Genomic DNA, 16,482 nt, shown 5'->3' on the forward strand with positions numbered 1-16,482 from the left:
CTGAACTCAAGACAAACACTGATCTCAGAATTCAGACATAGATAGAACTTGCTAGGCTAAAAAAACAACAATCTTGCATCAAAATCAGAAGAAAAAAAATCATTAACAACATTCTACACAACTCTTTGCATACTTTTCTCAACTTTTTTGTTTACATTTTCTAACACTGAACTCAAATCAAACACTGATCTTGGAATGTACTCATACATAGAACTTACCAGGCTCTAGAACATCAATATTGCATCAAAATCAGAGAACAATCATTAACAACATTCTACGCAACTCTTTGCTTACTTTTTCCTACTTTTTGTTTACATTTTCTAAAACTGAATTCAAGACAAACACTGATCTCGGAATGCGGTCATGGATAGAACTTACCAGGCTCTAGAACATCAATCTTGCATCAAAATCAGAAAACAATCATTAACAACATTATACGCAACTCTTTGCTTATTTTTTTTCTACTGTTTGTTTACATTTTCTAACAACGAACTCAAGACAAACACTGATCTCGGAATGCAGTCATGGATAGAACGTACCAGGCTCTAGAACATCAATCTTGCATCAAAATCAGAAAACAATCATTAACAACATTCTACGCAACTCTTTGCTTACTTTTTTCTGTTTGTTTACATTTCTAACACCGAACTCAAGACAAACACTGATCTCGGAATGCGGTCATGGATAGAACTTACCAGGCTCTAGAACATTATTCTTGCATCGAAATCAGAAAACAATCATTAACAACATTCTATGCAATTCTTTGCTTACTTTTTCCTACTCTTTGTTTACATTTTCTAAAACTGAACTCAAGACAAACACTGATCTCGGAATGCAGTCATGGATAGAACGTACCATGAACGTACACTTAACTCATTTCACCGTATTCGGTAAATTTTACCGAAATCGGCGCTTTATTTTAAGTGTGTAGAAGATCAATCTTGCATTAAGATCAAAAAAATATCATTAACAACATTCTACGCAACTCTTTGCTTACTTTTCTACTGTTTGTTTACATTTTCTAACACCGAACTCAATACAAACACTGATCTCGGAATGCAGTCATGGATAGAACTTACCAGGCTCTAGAACATCAATCTTGCATCAAAATCAGAAAACAATCATTAACAACATTATACGCAACTCTTTGCTTATTTTTTTCTACTGTTTGTTTACATTTTCTAACAACGAACTCAAGACAAACACTGATCTCGGAATGCAGTCATGGATAGAACGTACCAGGCTCTAGAACATCAATCTTGCATCAAAATCAGAAAACAATCATTAACAACATTATACGCAACGCTTTGCTTATTTTTTTCTACTGTTTGTTTACATTTTCTAACAACGAACTCAAGACAAACCAAGGGGTGTCTCACTTAGATTAAATTAAATTTATTTGCTGAAATCAACAAAGTAACCAAAGCGACTTTATTTCGATGTAAATCAAGATTTATTGAGTGCATTTGCTGATTTTTGCAACGCATCGAATGAACCATCTGTCAAATCGAACGATGACAGCGGTAGTGAACACATTTCGGGAAACATGAATTGCTAACAACTAGCAAGAAAAAACATCCTTCCTCGCATGAATAAAGTAATGGATTTATTTCCCTTTTTTGCCAAAATACATTCTTGCAAAGGTGCTGTAATGTATGAATGATTATGACGATGTATCTTTGCATTGCGAAGAAGTGAAGTTAGTTGATAGTTCAATATAATTACATCATAACGAAAATATTTCCTAGTTTAAGTTAATTTAGTTGTGCTATTTCCGAGGCTATTTATTACCAGTACGCAACAAAAGTATGAAACTGTCGACAGAACGGCAACTCATTTTCAACATACATTTTACATACTCGTTCAATATAAGCTCTGGCGATCGTGTTTTGGCCAGACCTCTAAACCATTAAGTTTCGCGCGAAATGATTGAGCAGGAAGCAAGATACTTCTCTACTTCACGGAAGAATTTGCGGATACGGACATTTGCAGTATCGTATTATAAATCTTTCCAAATTGATAGTAAATTTCAATTGATGGATATACAAATATTACAATGAATCTAAAACGCCATACAGAGAACTAAAGTTGTGCAAGTAGGTGCCTTAAGTGTCCGAAGATGGACACGCCTGCGAATATAGAAGTCGTTCGAAAATGCGCAACTCAATGGTGGAAAAAGGGTTGCAACAACTTAATTTCTGTTGATGTGTTCAAAACATATTTCTGCCGATTTTCCTTGTAAATCACTGTGGCAAAGGATGGTTTGGAATTCTGAAATAAGAAAATCTATTAATCAATTTTATACAAAGCAATTGTAAAATCAGAAATCATGCTCAAGATTCTTTGTTGATGTTAAAATAAACAAACTACTCGATGCCATTGGTAACGTACAAAATCCACGCTTGCTTAGACAAAAATTACAGTTCAATGTCTTAGAGGATGTGTTGCAAAAATGATCAAACAGTGTCTATCAATTGCATTCGCTTTAAATCGACTTTATTTCGATTGAAATTTGCTGCGATTGATAAAAGTGAGACACCCCTTGAGACAAACACTGATCTCGGAATGCAGTCATGGATAGAACGTACCAGGCTCTAGAACATCAATCTTGTATCAAAATCAGAAAACAAATCATTAACAACATTCTACGCAACTCTTCGCTTACTTTTTTCTGTTTGTTTACATTTCTAACACCGAACTCAAGACAAACACTGATTTCAGAATGCGGTCATGGATAGAACTTACCAGGCTCTAGAACATTATTCTTGCATCGAAATCAGAAAACAATCATTAACAACATTCTATGCAATTCTTTGCTTACTTTTTCCTACTCTTTGTTTACATTTTCTAAAACTGAACTCAAGACAAACACTGATATCGGAATGCAGTCATGGATGAAACGTACCAGGAACGTACGCTTAACTCATTTCACCGTATTCGGTAAATTTTACCGAAATCGGCGATTTATTTTAAGTGTGTAGAAGATCAATCTTGCATTAAGATCAAAAAATATCATTAACAACATTATACGCAACTCTTGCTTACTTTTCTACTGTTTGTTTACATTTTCTAACACCGAACTCAATACAAACACTGATCTCGGAATGCAGTCATGGATAGAACTTACCAGGCTCTAGAACATCAATCTTGCATCAAAATCAGAAAACAATCATTAACAACATTATACGCAACTCTTTGCTTATTTTTTTCTACTGTTTGTTTACATTTTCTAACAACGATCTCAAGACAAACACTGATCTCGGAATGCAGTCATGGATAGAACGTACCAGGCTGTAGAACATCAATCTTGCATCAAAATCAGAAAACAATCATTAACAACATTATACGCAACGCTTTGCTTATTTTTTTCTACTGTTTGTTTACATTTTCTAACAGCGAACTCAAGACAAACACTGATCTCAGAATGCAGTCATGGATAGAACTTACCAGGCTCTAGAACATCAATCTTGCATCAAAATCGAAAAATAATCATTAACAACATTCTACACAACTCTTTGCATACTTTTCTCAACTTTTTTGTTTACATTTTCTAACACTGAACTCAAATCAAACACTGATCTTGGAATGTACTCATGCATAGAACTTACCAGGCTCTAGAACATCAATATTGCATCAAAATCAGAGAACAATCATTAACAACATTCTACGCAACTCTTTGCTTACTTTTTCCTACTTTTTGTTTACATTTTCTAAAACTGAATTCAAGACAAACACTGATCTCGAAATGCAGTCATGGATAGAACATACCAGGCTCTAGAACATCAATCTTGCATCAAAATCAGAAAACAATCATTAACAACATTCTACGCAACTCTTTGCTTACTTTTTTCTGTTTGTTTACATTTTCTAACACCGAACTCAATACAAACACTGATCTCGGAATGCAGTCATGGATAGAACTTACCAGGCTCTAGAACATCAATCTTGCATCAAAATCAGAAAACAATCATTAACAACATTATACGCAACTCTTTGCTTATTTTTTTCTACTGTTTGTTTACATTTGCTAACAACGATCTCAAGACAAACACTGATCTCGGAATGCAGTCATGGATAGAACGTACCAGGCTGTAGAACATCAATCTTGCATCAAAATCAGAAAACAATCATTAACAACATTATACGCAACGCTTTGCTTATTTTTTCTACTGTTTGTTTACATTTTCTAACAACGAACTCAAGACAAACACTGATCTCGGAATGCAGTCATGGATAGAACGTACCAGGCTCTAGAACATCAATCTTGCATCAAAATCAGAAAACAATCATTAACAACATTCTACGCAACTCTTCGCTTACTTGAACTTAATCTTTGTTACCATTTTCTAACACTGAACTCAAGACAAACACTGATCTCAGAATGCAGTCATGGATAGAACTTACCAGGCTCTAGAACATCAATCTTGCATCAAAATCGAAAAGTAATCATTAACAACATTCTACGCAACTCTTTGCATACTTTTCTCAACTTTTTTGTTTACATTTCTAACACCGAAATCTACAAACAGTGATCTCCGAATGCGGTCATGGATAGAACTTACCAGGCTCTAGAACATTATTCTTGCATCGAAATCAGAAAACAATCATTAACAACATTCTATGCAATTCTTTGCTTACTTTTTCCTACTCTTTGTTTACATTTTCTAAAACTGAACTCAAGACAAACACTGATCTCGGAATGCAGTCATGGATAGAACTTCCCGGATAAAAAACATTATTAATATATCATACATTTTATTGTCACAACACCATTTAAAACATAACTTTTACCATTGAATATAATGGAATTTTGACAATAAAATCACATGAGAAATAATGGTTTTCCACGATAAAATGAATGGTAAATGGGACTTTAACAATTAAAAAGGGGGGTTGTTATATATCTTTACAATAAAAAAATCGAAAATTTTCCATACAAAATTCGGAGCAAAACAATTGATTTTACGGTTCTTCAATGGGATGATTTCGAGCGACAAAACAATAGAAAACATTGTGTTTTAAATGTTTTTAATTACTGTTTCTATTGTTTTACAATAGAAATACAACAGGATTTAGAATACATTATACTCCAATATTACAATAAAAATACAATACAATTAATTGTTTTACAAATTATTTTATTTTCCTCCTGTTGTTTAGCATATTTTTAGACGAATCCAGCGCACTACTTCCAAAATTAAGTGGGTTGCCTGTATCTGGAGAAAAATCCAACATCGGTTTAAAAAGCGTACTAACTTTGTTCCGAATAGACAATACATATAGATATAAACCTGTGAAAAATGTAAATTATTAGAGAATGTCAGTATTAGAAAAAATATTAGAAAAAGTATTAGAAAAAATATGTCGAGAAGAAAAGAAAAAAAAAATACCTGCATCAGTTCTTATTATATCCCGTTGGTGAGATTGGCCAATGGTAGCCACTGAACGATCTTGAATCAGTGACCAGCAAGCAGCAGTATTTTGTTTATCATAAGCTTCACTTCTGTAAAGGAACAAGAATACATGTTACCAGGCATGTCATCAGGTATTATGATGATAAAATTTTCATTTATTTTTTGTTCGGGATGAACCACTGCGTTCATTATGTACATTGAACTTTTGTAGTACATATAAGATTACGATTACCGGTGGTGAGTATAAACCGTTTGTCAGCGCAGTATCATTACTTGACACTTAACCGGTCGCTACTTAACGCGCTGCTAAAACAGTAGCGTAGCTGACAGGTGACCAAATTGACCAAATAACAGCGCTACTATTTGATGAACTATCAAACGTTGAACGTCACCGATACGGAATGCAGCCACCAAAATGATAACCGAAAATACCGAAAATAGTGACCGATGCGAAAAATAGTGACTAACCTAAAATGACAGTACAGTGAGGATGATCAAAATACTCGCGCCCAGTAATGATGCTCTAACGCGCTTCAACACTTTAGATACTTACCACGGTACAGAAGCCATAGTGATCTACCGCTTGCCCAGCAGCAGAAACTGTAATGAAAAAGACACTTTCTGCACCATACTGTACACGCTCAAATGAATCCAGCCATTCTCCGAGTAAAATGATAAGCAAAAGTTTTTGTTCCCTTTTCATTTTTTTGAAATCAAATTTGTATTGCCTAGCATTTCTAGACCTGCAACAAGACCTGCAATATGAAAATATAAACTTGAGAATCGGTATAAAATTATTATTTATTTAACGAACAAAGCTATTGTAATTTTATTGTTTTCAATTGTTATTTCATCAATATAATAAATCCATGAAATATTCCAAAAATATATTAATTCAATAACATTAGACGGATTTTCAGATCATCAAAACCGAATACTTTTAAAATTTGTTTAGTTTTTGGATGAGCAATACTAAACATAAACGAACAATAAAAATATAATAGAATATATCGGAAACATTCAAATATATTGTTATTTTAATGTACGTACAATAAAGATCTTTTACAACCGTGAACATTTTACAATAAGCATACAATAGTTTGTATTGTTTGCCACACAATCTATTGTATTTCAATGGGTTATGTCATACAAGTTACTGTAAATTTTTATCCGGGTTACCATGCTCTAGAACATCAATCTTGCATTAAGATCAAAAAAATATCATCAACAACATTCTACGCAACTTTTTGCTTACTTTTCTACTGTTTGTTTACATTGTCTATCACCAAACTCAATACAAACACTGATCTCGGAATGCAGTCATGGATAGAACTTACCAGGCTCTAGAACATCAATCTTGCATCAAAATCAGAAAACAATCATTAACAACATTATACGCAACTATTTGCTTACATATTCATACATTGGTACCCTCTCGGGGGAATAATTGTTTACCCTATCAGGGATACCCTCTCGGGGGAATTACTGTTTACCCTCTCGGGGGAATTATTGTTTACCCTCTCGGGGGAATTATTGTGTACCCTCTCAGGGGAATGATTGTTTACCTCATCAGGGATACCCTCTCGGGGGAATGATTGTTTACTTTATTAGGGATTACCTTTCGGAAAATTATTGTCTAGTTCACACTACTAATAATCCACACTTTGAAATCTATAGATTTAATCCACTTAGTTTATCAGCGCACACATAAATATCTCCAAGCGATATACAAATAATATATATATTCAGATAAAATTTCTGGTTGTCTCGAATGAGAAATTTACCTTTTTAAGAAAAATAATTTTTATGGTGTCACACATTCTATTTTTGCAAACAATTTTTTTCCCAGTGTCATACATGTCACAAACGAAACTTTATTATTATTGCGTTTCCGTGTACTTTTTTTCAAACAAAACAAGCACTCGCGATTCCGATTTTTTTTCCACTTGCGACCGAGCGTATAATTTCGGGAGCGCCACTGATCATAACGTACCGACTTGGCCATTGTCGTGTCCTCAGGAGACGGCTGCATCCGAATCAGCCGTCTCCAGCTGCTGCTCGATCCGCAGCAGCTCCGAAGCACTACTGCTTCCCGCGAAATACATCACAAAACTGAAGCTGACTCCGCTCATCTGTCACTCACACATCTGGCACTCGTGTCCAATGTATATGCCCTCTTATTCTGTTTATATTTATATTATCAATATCCGTCTCAATCCCTACAGGAAGCATGACGGAAGTTTAAAAAAAGCAGATCGAATAATAAAAAAATCCAACATTAATCCACTTAGCGTTGGTGGTGCCTTTCTCGCGCATTGTGAAAATAAATAAAATACATTACAGAGGTCAAAATAGCACATTAAACATATAGATTCCACTATTTCCTTCAATTCACATCTATTTGCGTTCATTTTATTGCATTGCAGCAATTTCTAAGAAAAAAAAATGTGTTCGATTTTTTCATTTATTCCAAGAGCAAAACACAATGTTTTGTCAATAACTTTGGAACGCAACAGCCGATCAGGCCAATTTTCAATGGCGAAAAACAAGACCACAATCCGCGTCGAATACAGCCTGTTAAATACGAATCGGATGATGCTGAGTAAAAAAAAGTGACTCATATTTTTGCACACACACATACATACATACACACATACAGACATCACCTCGATTCTTTGAAGTGAGTCGATTGGTATAAAGCACTATCCTGAGCAATGGCAGATAACTGAAATGTTAACAAACTGTTAACAAGCTAAGTTATCCTTATTATCATTTTGAAATTCAGTTATCAATTATGTGATAATTGAATAATAACAAATTACATTACCAATACGAGTTTTCTATTTTCTTTTAAATTTCGCGTTGATCAGATATCGTGCTAAGCATTCTATTCTTTTAAAAACGAGATCCTAAGTTATCAACCTGACCATACGTACCGTATTTAACGGGACAGTCCCGCTTCGAAGACCTTATTGTGCTGTCCCGTCGTAATCTAGGAAAACCTCAATTTGTCCCGTTTTTCGATTGATTCAATATTTTAGGCAGGAATCAAAAACCAAATACAAAGAAAGTCAACTTTTCTTAAGGTTTTTAAGGTTTTAACAGTGGATAACAACAGGTGACAACGGGAGATTTTTTTATATAGTTTAATTTCAATGACTTTTTCCTGCTTATTCCGAAAGGATTAAAATTTGGCCAATTTCATCATCATTTCAGAACGGAAAAAAACGTACTCTTAAGAAACTTTTGGTTACTTGGGTTGGTATGCAAGTATATCCTGAAAATCAGGTAACGCCTCAACGTCAATAAAATGAAGCGCAGGTACAGACATTCTAATTTCCAGATTAAGTTCTTTTTCGATTTTTTTTTTCTTGCGAATTAAGTAATTCTATTTATTTTTTCAAATCTGCTTTACCACATATTTTTCAATCGTTTGATTCTTTTCGAAACTCCACCAGTATACCGGGCATCTGCCATTTCTTGGTAGATCTTTTCTCGGCATGGTGGCGTTGCACGCGCGTGATAGGACAGCTACCAACGCATCCCCGCTTAGACTTTCAGTGTTGGTTTCAAGTCCCAGGGCCGCGGTGAAAACTTCGTTGTCGCAGTGATTGGTTCGCCACCCACGGACCTGACAGGGATCCCTGGGCCTCGGATATTTCACGCCATAGTTGATCTTAAAGCGAATTGCGAGATAATCACTATGGATGTAACCCTCGTCCACCCTCCAGTCCAAGTCTGATGTCAGACCAGAACTGGCAAACGTTACGTCAATCCATAACTCGACCCCGTTCCTTATGAACGTGCTAGCGGAACCATCATTACCCGAGAAACACACATGTTGTAAATCAGTCTATTATACTCATATACGACTAAATTTGGTCATATATGAGATATTTCAACCAAATCAACGTGAATTGTGCTGCTAGGGTGACTAGCACTGCGTCGAGCTAGCGCCTCTAGTAATGCTTGACCCCTTCGATTGGTGCAGCGGCTGCCCCAAGCATTGCAATCTCCTGCTATGACGTTCGGCTTACGACCCATGAGGTCAGACGATAGCCTATCGGACATCTGTTGTAATGGCCACCTTGGTGAGGCATAGCATCTACAGTATAACACACCATTGCTCTTGGCTATCGCGACACCCTCAACAGAGAATTGTACCACCAAAATAGCAGCCGCAAACAGCCGCCATCCTAGACCCGTCCGCCACCCAATTGCCGTTATAGACAGGGACGTTGTACGGGTCGAACAGTAGGGCGACATCGGTTCTCGACTCCGAGACCGACTGGCACAGCAGCTGCTGGGCAGTTGAACAGTGATTATGATTCAGATGTGTTACTTGCACGGCTTCTTCTTATTTGTCTCTCCGATGGGACACGAAGATTCACTCATAAGGTGATTACAGGTTTGCTCTTTGCTGGCGCAGATGAGGCATTTTGGTGCCTTATCGAATTCCTGCGCCTTGGGCCCCTTCCTCACCACAACGACGACCCAGGTTCCTACGGTCTGGGCCCTTAAAGTTGTAAAACTTGTGCCCCAACTTTTGGCACCGATAGCACCTGTTCCCTGAAGGCGGCTGAAGTTTGCTCACTGGGCATACTGACCAGCCGATCTTCAACTTCCCTCGCTCCATTACCTTTTTGGCTTCCGCAACCGATAACCTAAGGTAGGCTACCTACGTACCAAAGGGACCGCCTCTTAGGCGTACAGAGGTATCCTCGACCTCTGTACCGCACTGGTCTTTGACGGCAGAGACGACTTCGTCCGCGTTCGTGACCTCGTCCAGTTGCTTGCACTGGAGGATCACTTCCGCCCCCAACGACCTCACCTCGGCGTCGTCACCCAAGACCTCTTTGGCCAGCTTCCTGTAGTCAGTCCCACTAGACTGCGCTCCGCGTTTCAGAACTATGATCATTTCACCGGTATTGGTGCGTCTGACACTTCGCACGTCCTGACCCAGCGCCGAAAGCTTTTTGGCCGCCCGCATCAATTTAAGGACTTCAGCGTACTTTTCCTTATCAGTTTTCACCAACAAGGCCTCGCCTCTGTCCTTAGCTTTCTTTGCGGATCGAGATGCGTTCGACTTCCGCTTTGCCCTACTGACCAGCTGCCGTCAAATCCTACTGGAGTGGTCGCCTTTAATGATCCCATGGTTATCTTGACCATGCAAAGGTTGACACTTACGTTGTTCAGAGCCAGATCAGCGCTAGTCAGGAAAGGGCATCTGAGCCTACTCCCACGCAGCAGGCAAAGCTTGGTGGCAGCATTGAACAGCGTGCTACAAGGCCCGCCGCGGTTCTAGACGGAACACAGCCTAGTCATTAGCCCACTCGTCTTTTCGAGTCAGTGTCACCCGGCTCTACTAAGATAGTAGAATGTCAGACTACGAGCTCTCGCTTTCACAACATTACGATATCCAAGACAAGGTCCGTTAACACGCGGCCTAAATGCAATAATCAGGATCTCGCTGGGATTGATCCTGATGTGCCAATTGGCACTTCTTGGGCTCCTGTGCGCTTTGAGCGGCACACGGTCGCTTTGATAGGGCCTGCTTGCGGGCACATGCAGCTTTTTGTAGAGATTTAACAGAGCTCGCTGCCAAGCCCCACCCCGTTCTTGGCAGGCCCCTAACTCGCAGAGGCCGTGAGGAGTGGTTATTAAGCCCTTGGACATAGTCACTGCTGCCCTCATGGTGTGTCAGAGCGTGTGTCCTTGGAGACCTGTTCCGTTAATCCAATGAAATTATTTGACAAAAGATACTCATATCAAATGCCGTTTTGTTTTTAATTATATGTCACTTCTCATCACAATTGAAAGTCATGGTAATTTGGGGTTTCCACTTAAGGTACCCGGGGCAAGTGAAAATACGGGGTAAGTGGGTACTATGTCTGTCGATTAATCGGTGAACGTTTTCAATGGTAACAATGTTCTAGAAAGATGAAGCAGAATCATCAACGAATTCGCCTGACACAAAAAAAAAGTTGGAATCAAAACCATTTGCGGTACCATACTAATGCATGACGTTAAACTACCGGCAAAATCTATTACTTTTATTTTAATTCAATGGGTTTCCGACAAAATAGTCGTTTCTAAATTCATCATTGATGTGGAAAGTAAATATTTTAAGCAATTAAATAATTGTGTGACTTCACAAACGATTTAAAAGTTTTGATCATTGCCAAAATCTGCAATTTTCACTATCCCTTGATTTTTAATATACATGGGGCAAGTGGGACATATTTGAACAACATTATCCATAGAGCCATTTTGCCTGTTTTTAGATTGTTGTTTAGTGAAAAATAACTTCGACACTTATATATCATATGGATCTGAATCAAATGCAGATGATATCGTTGGTTTAGTTGTTAAAAAGTAGTGTACAGTTGATTTACCAAATGTGTATTTTACTTTCTGAAAATTATCTCCCTCATGTAAAATAGCAATGGTTATAACTATGCAAAATTTTCCGTTTACAGTGCAAACAATCTAGGGGGAAAGACGGCATTGGCAGGGGGGTTTCTGTCTACCGAATTTTATGAAATTTGGCCACAATATTCTTAGAACATATGCAAAGAATGTTTAGGCCAAATTTGAGCCTAGTCAGTCATAAAAAACCCCCCTGCCAATAGTAGAACAAAACTTGCCAAACCCGTCATTTTCCCTACTTATTCTACAACAGATCAACAGATTTTGTCTTGTGTTTTGTTATTTTTAAACTTCGCATCAGATGCACAGATGTTCAGATAAATAAAGTGCTTAAGACATAAATTGGCCATTTCGTTCTATTACAAATTTACAACACCGCCTGAATAAAATTGTTCCTTTTGAAATCCTAATTTATGTGATAATTTGTGTTAAACAAATGAACATTCATTCGAAAAGTGAACAAAGATTTGCTTATCTCTTCCATCTAACACATTTGGTAAGAAATCAAGCTAATGTAAAGCCAGACAACAGACAATTAAACCGTAAACCGGCTGTTGTCTTGGTTTTATATCTACACATTGGAATCCCTTTCTTTTGCCAAAAACAAAAGTCTGACAAGCAATAAACCTCCATCAATGATCTGAAATACTACGACTCAGAAATTACATGAACATTATATCTACATTCTTCAAATTAGTTTCGTTCGACAGTATAGATCAGAATAGGCCCCACTTGCCCCGTTTGAAGGGGTTGGCAATCGTTGGTCCAAAATAGACTGTTTTAGATAGCCCATAATGATTGATTGCGTTTAGATCATTAAACTGATCTCACACTAATTTAAACATGAACTATCTGTTTATTCGAGTTCGAATCCTCGTGAATGCCAACAGTTTTTCATTGCATAAAGAAGTCGGTAATAAAAATTTAACTGTTTTGGTTGATAAAACAGTGATGGCTGATAGGGGAGATGCGGTCAATATGCGCCCACTAAGCTAATCACTTAATTTAATAGAGATTTCCTCCGAAAACATGTATTTTCGAACTGTTTATAATAATCCAACATATCAGTCATAATATGGTCCAAAAATTTCCATGTTAAGCCAGCAATATTGCCACAAAACTATTTTATTCCAAAACTGAGAATTTCAATCCAAAATGAACGATGATGGGCAATATGCGCCACCCAAAAATGATAATCAAAATATTCCAATATTTTTCATCACAATTTTCAAACTCTTTTGCACAAGAATTGTGTCAACTCTATCCTCTAAGTTAGTTAATGTCTCAGACTGATGGTAATAAGGAGAACATATTTTTTGTGTCTAATGAAAAGGCATTGAGGACGTAAATGCCGAAATTAATATTGTATTTTTAAAATTTTCAATACAGAATTTTTGACTGATTTTTTTCGCTTGACGCCATACAAATATTTTTTGGGTTTAGCTGTTTGCGATTTTGAGACAAAATTTGGGTTATAAACCAAGAAAAGGTGGTGGCGCATTTCATACATACGTCCCCTAACTAAATGTTTGTTATCAATAAGTTATGCATATTTGCTCGGGAGCTTACTATCAAAAGTTCAGTGTTGGAGTGGTCCTATAGGAATAAAGGAGAACTGACAGCTTGTTGGTTGAACTTTGTTGTATGAGAAAGTCGAAAAAGGAAGACGGATGAATGAAATGAAGAAGATTGAGGAAAAAAAGGAAGAAAGATAAAACAAAAGGAAAAAAGATAAAACAAAAGGAAGAAAGTAAGCAAAAAATAAAGAAGGACTTCTTTCCTTTTGCTTCCTTTTTCTTTTCCTGCTTTCTTTTCCTTACTGCTTCCTTCCTGTTTTCATCTTTCTTTTGCCTTCTTTCTTGTCCGTTTCTTTTCGTTTAATCCTTCTTCCCCTTTTTCCTTCCTCGTACTTCCTTCTTCTTTCTTTTCTGTGCTTTCTTCTTTCTTCTACACTTGCTTCTTGTTTCATTCAATCCCTTCGTCCTTCTTGTTTCACCCAATCTCTTTTTTCTTCTTTCTTCTTGGATCTTCCTACTTCCTTCTGTTTTTCTTCAAATTTATTCTTCCTTCTTTTTGTTTTCTGCCTTCTTGCTTTTTCCGTATTCTTTTTCCTTCTTTCTTCTTGCTGTTTCCTTTCCCTTCTTCCTTTTTTACCTTCAGATTTTTCCTTAATTTCCGTTTTTCTTTTTTTTTTTTTCTTCAATTCCGTTTTCTTTTTTTTTTCTTGCCGTTTTCTCCTTCCTGCTCATTTCAAACTTTTGTCTACTCACTTTACACTTTCCAATTCTCACTTTTTATTATTACAGTGAAATTTTTACTTTTAAGGTGACTCGGGGAAGCACTACACACCGTGTTATTTTTCCTATCTGTTATCTCTTTCTAGCATTAACGAGTTCAGTGCGTGATCTCTCATGTTTCGGACAGCAGAACGATCGCGTGGTCGGACGAATTATTGTGTTCTGCATTGCGCGGCCGGTAATAAATTAATCAGTTCAGTGCGTGATCTCTCATGTTGCGGACAGCAGAACGATCGCGTGGTCGGTCGAATTATTGTGTTCTGCATTGCGCGGCCGGTAATAAATTAATCAGTTCAGTGCGTGATCTCTCTTGTTTCGAGGTGGGCTTGGTAGTCATATGGCTACTGCATCTGCCTCATACGCAGGAGGTCGTGGGTTCAATCCTAGGTCCGTTCCATTCTCCTACTTTGTATCTTTCTCTTTATTTCTCATGTTCTAGCAATCGCTAGAACTGGAAATGGACTTCCATACCGTTTCCATTACTATTCCTATACCTTCAATTTGAGTATTCTAACAGTAATCTGCTAGAATTGGAAATGAACTTATAGAGCTCGTTTCCTACATCCAATTAGAAATTCCATCAGTTACCTTTTCCTATCTATCACATTGGCAGCTCGTTAACCAAGACATACCTCTGCCTCTCTAACCTAACCCAGAAATTCCAAAAAATTCCGCATGAACTCGTGGCAAGTGCAGAGGTATATTCGGCTTGCAGTGGGCGAGTGATTGCATCATCATTTCCTCCCCTTCCCTACATTGACTTGCATTCTGACGTGGCAGGCGCCAGTATGACCTAACAAATGAGATCACCAGTACTTGTACATTGAAGATGTGTGCTAGTCCCAAGCAAACATCTGTTGGTTCCCTGTGCAAGAACAGCTGATCTGGTCATAATGGAGTAGCAACTACGAGCAGTCAATCAAGCTCAAGCTCAAGCTCAAGCTCTGTTATCTCTTTCTAGCATTAACACCTCGTAACTTCGGAGCGGTGTATTTCGGTTTTCAGTTGTTTGATGTAACTGTAAATGTATCAGCATGTAGGTTGCAAGTAAGCACGCGCCTCTGATGCTTGTTCAAAATCATATTTGTTGTAGAAAAAGTTAGGGGAAAAGTGGGTAAAACCGACACCTTAAGCAACTTTACAGTTCCCCAATCTATGAAGCAATTTTCCGGTCTAGAAATTTCATACAAGCATACTTTGGCTCTTCATGCATCAGTCCATGAGGTCTCAGGACAATATTTCTTGATAAAATTTGATTTATGATGAAAACGCGAACAGTCCATCTTCCAGTCCAAACAGCTGGGGTGCGGGTAAGATCGACACCACATGAGGGTAAAACCGACACATCGAGTCGTTATGGAATCGAACATCAGAACAATTCTAAATGATGTTACCACATAATTGAAAATGTTTAACAACATTTATTTTGATTTTTGTGTATGAAATTCATGTTTAGGGGTCACTCATAAACGATGGTTGAACAAAATTTCATATATTTAAAATCATCACCACATATCATATTTTATTTAATTTCTTTTCTTTAGTCGGTCCGGTGCAAAATATGTAGAGTAAAATAATGTTAGTAACAAATTTACTAACTACTGTAAATATTGATCTACATTTGAATTTCACTTATTTTAAAAAGTTGTTTATAACGGCGATTTAAACTAAATGCATATGGTGCAGTTATGACAAGAAATGAAAATGGCTAGTTCCGTAGGTGACAAGTTACATGTCTACAGGAGGAAATGGATCACGAAAGAACAACACTAGAGAACGGATTAAATATATCTAAGAGCAAAATGAGCCTAAAAATACTGTTCTTCTTTTAGTGATCTTGTTATCCGACCTGTAGGTTCCTTGATGACTCAATATTACCCCTTAGACCTATTGTCACGCCCAATGATGATATGGTAAGTAATCAGTCAATGATTAAGTTATATTCCCCGGCGCCCCCCTTTTCCAATACTTGAATTATATTATGCGAATGATGTGTCTAATTAAACAGAGGAATTTCGTGATTCGATGGCAAGTGTCCAATTTACCCCAACTGATAACATAATAATGATGAGATTCATGTGGATGTTTATAATTAGAAAAGTAAACTATTTTTCCACAACATACACAAAATGATGTTCAATTATGGATCAGAGATGGATTAAATACTGAAAATCAACAAATTATTGTCGAAAAAGCTTATACACTGATGCCAAAATTTTACATAACTCATCTCCTCAATGGTGATCAATGCTAATTGTCTGTTTATTATGACTCTTACACGTCTCCGCCAGTTACAAAATGACTAGAAATACTAGAAATCAAATGTTTATTCAAAGTGTGTC

The 16,482-nt window shown here is 37.1% G+C and overlaps 1 protein-coding gene and 1 long non-coding RNA gene across 2 annotated transcripts in view; both read right to left on the bottom strand.

The window, feature by feature from the left end:
• LOC134226196 (GTP-binding protein Di-Ras2) overlaps positions 1–16,482 on the bottom strand; it is a 406,254-nt gene that overhangs the window by 197,021 nt on the left and 192,751 nt on the right. The window lies entirely within an intron of this gene.
• Positions 5,158–6,085, bottom strand: LOC134223351 (uncharacterized). The gene is made up of 3 exons (XR_009982534.1): positions 5,968–6,085; positions 5,391–5,503; positions 5,158–5,291 (listed from the first exon to the last, which is right to left on the bottom strand). It is a non-coding gene; the product is annotated as an uncharacterized LOC134223351 (long non-coding RNA).

This window comes from Armigeres subalbatus, chromosome 3 (genome assembly GCF_024139115.2).
Source record: "Armigeres subalbatus isolate Guangzhou_Male chromosome 3, GZ_Asu_2, whole genome shotgun sequence".
NCBI lineage: Eukaryota > Metazoa > Arthropoda > Insecta > Diptera > Culicidae > Armigeres > Armigeres subalbatus.